This window comes from Glycine soja, chromosome 12, assembly GCF_004193775.1.
Source record: "Glycine soja cultivar W05 chromosome 12, ASM419377v2, whole genome shotgun sequence".
In the NCBI taxonomy this organism is placed as follows: domain Eukaryota; kingdom Viridiplantae; phylum Streptophyta; class Magnoliopsida; order Fabales; family Fabaceae; genus Glycine; species Glycine soja.
This window is the reverse complement of record NC_041013.1, coordinates 25,583,314-25,589,643: the sequence shown is the minus strand read 5'-3', so window position 1 is coordinate 25,589,643 and position 6,330 is coordinate 25,583,314. Positions and strand designations below refer to the sequence as shown.

Below are 6,330 nucleotides of genomic sequence, written 5' to 3'. Positions count from 1 at the left end.
ATTTTCACAATTCTTAATGTTATACTATCTCCGTTTCATAATAATTATAATGTAAGAATAAAAAATTTATCCTAAAATAATTATTATTTTAGTTTTTTAATGTAATATTAATTATTTTTTATATTAATATCCTTATAATATTAATGATGGGATACAAAATAAAAATGAATTAATAATGATAAAGTTAATTTTGTAAATTTTTTATTCTTTTTCATTTATTTAATGAATTTTCTTAATCTATGTAAAATTGACAATTATAATGAGACTGGAGAGAGTAACATATATATATATATATATATATATATATATATAACATTAAAAGTTATACTTTTGCTTTTTATAATTTTTAAAAATATATATCAATTAGTTAAATAGTTCAATAATTTTAATAATAATAATAATAATAATAATAAAATAAAAATCTTAAAAGTATATATTTAACTAAAAATAAAATTCATTTTTTATTTTTTTGTTATTTATTATATTTATATATTTTTTGAATTAAAATATAATCGATAGTTGAATATAACCATATATAAGTAAATTAAAATTATAAAAAGTAGTGTGGTGAATTATTTAAGAATTTTTTTGAACCAAGATAAAATTCAGATGAATAAAGATGAGTATTAAAATTTTAAGTTTATCTCTTTTAAACTCTAGTTCGACTTGTCTTATCTTTTAAGACGATGGAAATAGGTCAATTCATTACAATTTCAATATATAATTATGTTTTTCTTTTCTTAATTATATTCTCACTCATTAGAATTATTAGTTAGAAGGGTATTAATAACTTTGATTTTTACAAAATACTTACAGTAGAATAAGAATATCTTAATCTAAATTTCATATATTCAAATATTTTAGTGTGTAAAAAATCATAAATAACCAAAGAATATAAATTAGAAATGAACGAAGTATGTGAGAAACAAATTTTTTTGAGATTTAACCAATTTTACCCAATCAAAAAAGTTTTTTTGAGAACGTGTTGAAAATAATGTATACTAACACTCCTTTCATAGGGATAAAAGCAAGCAAAACATATATTCCTTTCTCGTAAAAGCAACAAACTTAGGAAAGCTTGTACTAACTACCGACTATCAGAACGTCATCAATTGATTTTCTTTAAGGACTAATGTTAATATTTTTCATGTTTAATACACTACCGAAGTTAATATTTTACTTTATTTACTATATGTTTATTTTAATAAAAGCAAAATGATGAAAGTTCATATATACGCTGGCCAGCATATGTAGGCACCTCTTGTCTGCAACTTTTAAATTTCTATAATGATACAAAGGAGACTATTCTAGATCGAAATTTGCAACCATCATTCTTCGTATGGTAATGTTATATCATGCATGCGTGACACTATGATGAGGTGAGAAGGCTTCTTTGAAGTATGGCGCACTACAATATCAAATCCTTATTCAATATTTAAATGTTTTTAAGAAAAAGGAATGATAAATAAATCACTCCTCATTTTAAATATTTAATCAACACTTTTTCTTTTCTGTCACATCATAAAAATTTTCATATTTATATATATATTTTTTCTTTTTTTCCTCTCACTTTCTAGGTATTGTGTATCAAACATTATTCTTAAAAAAAAAAAAAACTGTATGTCACTCTAATTTCGAACGCAACATAAAGGTTTTTGGAGTCTCAATCACAGCACGACTGCAATTGTGATTGCATTGGTCACATCCGCAATTTTCCTAATATCAAAGATCACAACAAAACAGCAACCGGTTGAGTCCGGTTAATCTTTTACTTGCAGACTTTTGGCACCTTAGAATTTTTATGCTTCTTACACCCACCAGCTTAAAGCTACTATTTTTGTTCTTCAGAAAATATTCATCTGGAAATAATACAACAGTTCTTAATGTTGCTTATAGTGCAGCCTTCCCAATTACATCACTACTATTGCCTCCAGAAAGCTTCAAAACTCGATCATTTATCAAGTGACTCGACAAATGTCTTAAAGGAAACACAAATAATGTAGATGCCGAACACATTCTACTGACCAATTCATTATGAGCACAAGCTTACAGACTCAATTCCAGTGGCATGCTTTTGTTTTCCATACACGAGGAGATCAAAATTCAAAACGAAGGGAAAGTGGAAGAAAGAGAAAGAGCATGCTTTTCATGATTTATCATGATCTCTAATTAGCAGAAGGTTCAATATCTTTAAGAAGCCCAACTATCTGCTGCATGCTTGGTCGCTTGAAAGGATGGTCAGCAGTGCACAGATAACCAATCTTAAGGGCCTCCTCCATTTGCACTTCTGCTCCAGTATCACGAATTTTCGATCGATAGCATTCGGAGATTTGTTCTTTCTCACTAGTCTTCTGACCCAACTAACCAAAGTTGATTCTTTCTCATCAGGATAATCATCTCCAACTGGCTTCTTCCCGGTTAGTAGCTCAAAGAGAACAACCCCAAAACAGTACACATCAGATTTTAGAATTGAGGCGTCAAATTCTGGTTGATAAAACTCTGGTGGAGCATAACCAGGTGAACAAAGTGCAATCTCCTCATCCAAGCCACTCCCGCAAATCTTAGCCAGTCCAAAATTTGACAATCTTGGCTCCAAGTTATAATCCAAATAAAACACGGCTAGCCTTAACATCTCTGTGGATGATCGGTGGGGAGCATCCATGATGCAGAAATGCCAATGCTCGGGCAGTGCCGAGTGCGATTTTATGGCGAAATCTCCAAGTTGTGAGCACTCCTTCTGATCCTGCGTTTTGAATCCCATTACTGCCATCATCTTCTTCCCATGTATCTGTGCTCCAATCATCTGTCCTTTGTAGTACACCAAGTGGCAAGTCATAAAGCAAATTTTGCAAGTTCCCATTCTCCATGTAGTCATATATGGCAATCCTCTGATCCCCAGCTACACAATACCCAGTTAGAGGAACAAGATTGGGGTGCTTGATTCTACCAAGATACTCGAGCTCTCTTGCAGCTTCTTTATCTGTCAGAGTAGATCCAACCACCAGAACTTTAACTGCTACATGAATACCACCAGGTAGAAAACCTCTATAAACAGGCCCAAATTTTCCTTCAGCCAAAAGGGTACCGCTGTCAAAATTTGAATTTGCATCCAATAGGTCTGCAAATGTAATATTTAACTGTGGCTTATCAAAGATTATTACCGGGACAGATGTTGCTTGCTTAACATCAGCCACCCAAGTGGTTGAATCAGTGTGGAATGAAAAGGGACCTGACATATTGTGTTCTTCTTTGTATGAAGTCTGCTTAACAAGCCATGGCTTTGTTTTCTTAAGGCAACCAAATGCTAGACGCAAAACCCCAGCAACCAAGCAGATCATTGAGAGGGTCAATGCCAGAGCTAGCTTCATTCCCTTATCTTGAGTGGCTCTTTTTTTAAGAAGACTTGGGTTTGCAGCAATTGGAAAACTGTTAACTGATCCATAGAATACTGTTTGGAGGATAGCTGGTTTGATTTCCAAAGCACAGAAGGTTAAGTTATTATAAGAGAAGTTGTATTTCTCCATTAAAGGTAGTTTCTCTATGACTGACGAAGGGACATCTCCACTCAAATTGTTGTTTGAAAGGTCAAGAACTTGGAGGTTTTTATTACTTAGTAAAGGGATTTTCCCAGTAAGATGATTTATAGAAACATCAAGTGCACTCAAATTACTAAGTTGTGAGATTTCAGCAGGAATGTAACCAATCAGACTAGTTTTGGACAAGTTCAGATATTCCAATCCTAAGAGAATTTCAATCTAGGGGAATTTCTGTCTGCTAAATCTATTGTGAGCAAGATTAAGGAGCTTTAGATTCTTAGATTCGTTCAAATTTTGGAAAATCTCCCCACCCAACTGATTCTCTGACAAATCCAGATAAACTAAATGAGACCGATTGTAGTTAGAGATGGAATGTACCTGAGAAATGTGACCTTCAAATTGGTTTCTGCTAAGGTCCATGACCTCAAGCCTTCCATGAAACAAACTCATCACAGAACCATGAAAGGAATTGCCTGATATGTTGAGACTCACAATGGACTTCAACCCAGAAATATCCGAATCACTGCCATGAATACTATTCCCGGCAAGGTTCAAGGTAATGAGGTTAGGAAAAGCATCACCAAAACCATCTGGAATTGCCCCACTTAGCTGATTTGAAGAAAGGTCAATGGAAACTAGAGAGTGGCACCGGAGAATCCCAGAAGGTAGTCTTTGCTCAAACCTGTTGTGGTTAAGTTTGAGGACTTTCAGACTCATCAGGGAACTAATAGCTTCAGGAATTTGCCCAGAGAAATTGTTGCTGGACAAGTCAAACACATGTAGCAAGCCAAAGTTTCCAATGTTGTTAGTCAATGAACCAGAAATTTGATTGGAGGAGAGGTTAAGGCTCTTGAGCAAGCTGAAAACTCCAGAAATCAGAAGGCAAGTCAGTGATTTTGTTGTGGCTAAGGTCCAAAGATTGAAGCTTGCTGAGCTTGCCTATGATGGTATCTAGAATAGGACCAAAGAGGCCCATGCCAGAAAAGACTAACCCAACAACATGTTCTCTCTTGGCATCACAAACAGAAGCAGAAAAGTTGTAGACCTGGGGAGTTGCTAAACCCATTTTCTTCAAGAACTCAGACACAAAGAAATCATCAGTGTTTGGTTGTTGAGATGCCAAGTGCTTGAAGAATAGCGTCAGAATTAGAATAGAACCAAACACTCCCAAACCCATTAGTGAGTGACTCAGTGAGTGATATCAAAAACTCAAAAATGTTGCAAAACCTTCACCACCTTGGAAAATGCACCTCTCTGAACTTCAACGCCACAATAAGCATGGATTGTTGTTGTTAACAAAAAGGAAAGCACCCATAAAGAGAAAAGAAAATATCGAAAGCAACTAAATGACCAAATAATAGCTTAGCCTTTATTGATGTAGAGAGTGCAGTTTATATACAACAATGGGAGAGGGAAGAAGCAAAAATGGTTAAGCAGTTATAACAAAAAATTAGTTACAACAAACTAAGCTATAACTAAATTCTGCTAAGTTGGCTAAAAGCCCCCCGCAAGCTGGGAATGGATGTTCATCATTCCCAGCTTGGAACAAAGACCTTGAAAGATGGATGGAGATAAAGCTTTGGTAAAAATGTCGGCGAGTTGCATGGAAGACGAGACAGGAAGAAGCTTGATAAGACCATTGTTTACTTTCTCTCGAACGATATGACAATCTATGTCAATATGCTTGGTGCGTTCATGAAACACCTTATTAGAGGCTATCTGGATTGTTGATTGGTTATCGCAATAAAGGATGGCTGGTTGGGCAAACGAGATATGAAGATCTTGAAGAAGGTAAGGTGAGCCATTGAAGCTCGCATGTTGTTGAAGCTGAAGCTCTATATTCAGCTTCGGAGGAGCTGCGAGACATAGTAGATTGTTTCTTCGACCGCCAAGAGATAAGAGAGTGTCCAAGGTAGATGGAAAAACCTATGATGGAACGTCTAGAATCACGATAGCCTGCCCAGTCAGAGTCGTTGAAAGCTTTGAGTTGTGGACTACCATTAGCAGAAAAGAAAATACCAGAACCTGGAGTACCCTTGAGATAACGTAGAACGCGAAAAGCAACTTGAGAATGGGCAGTAGTAGGATTAGCCATGTACTGGCTTAGTTGCTGAACAACATGAGCTATGTCAGGGCGCGTATATGTTAGATAAATGAGTCGACCAACTAAACGACGATAGGAAGATGAAGATGAATCAGATAGCGGAGCACCCAATGTTGCATGCAAACGGGTAGAATAATCCATAGGAGTTGAAGTGGGGCGAGAGTCAAGCATACCAGAATCAGAGAGGATATTGAGTGTGTATTTTCGTTGGCACAAGTGAATTCCACGATGAGAACGAGCAACTTCAAGACCAAGAAAAAACTTTAAAGTGCCAAGATCCTTTATCTTGAAGGTTTGATCAAGAAGAGTCATGATATGGCGTATAGCATCAATATGTTCCCTATTAAAATGATATCATCAACGTAAACAAGAAGGGTTGTAGTGATGTTACCATTGAAGCACAGGAAGAGAGAATGGTCAGCAAAAGATTGTTGGAAGCCATGAGAAATATGAAAAGAGGAGAGACGAGTAAACCATTGTCTGTTGGCTTGTTTGAGCCCATACAAAGATCGCTGAAGACGACAAACTTGGTGAGGATTGTCAATGGAGAGACCTGTAGGAAGTTGCATATATACCTCCTCATTGAGCTATCCATGAAGAAAGGCATTATTTACATAGTTGTCATAAATGCCAACCATTAAGCGCTGCTAGAGCTAGTAATAATTGAACAGTGGTGAGCTTGGCCAAGGG

General features: G+C 35.6%; 1 pseudogene; it reads right to left on the bottom strand.

Moving 5' to 3' along the window:
* Positions 1–2,158: 2,158 nt before the first annotated feature.
* LOC114378439 lies at positions 2,159–4,713 on the bottom strand (annotated as a pseudogene).
* Between the last annotated feature and the right edge of the window lie 1,617 nt (positions 4,714–6,330).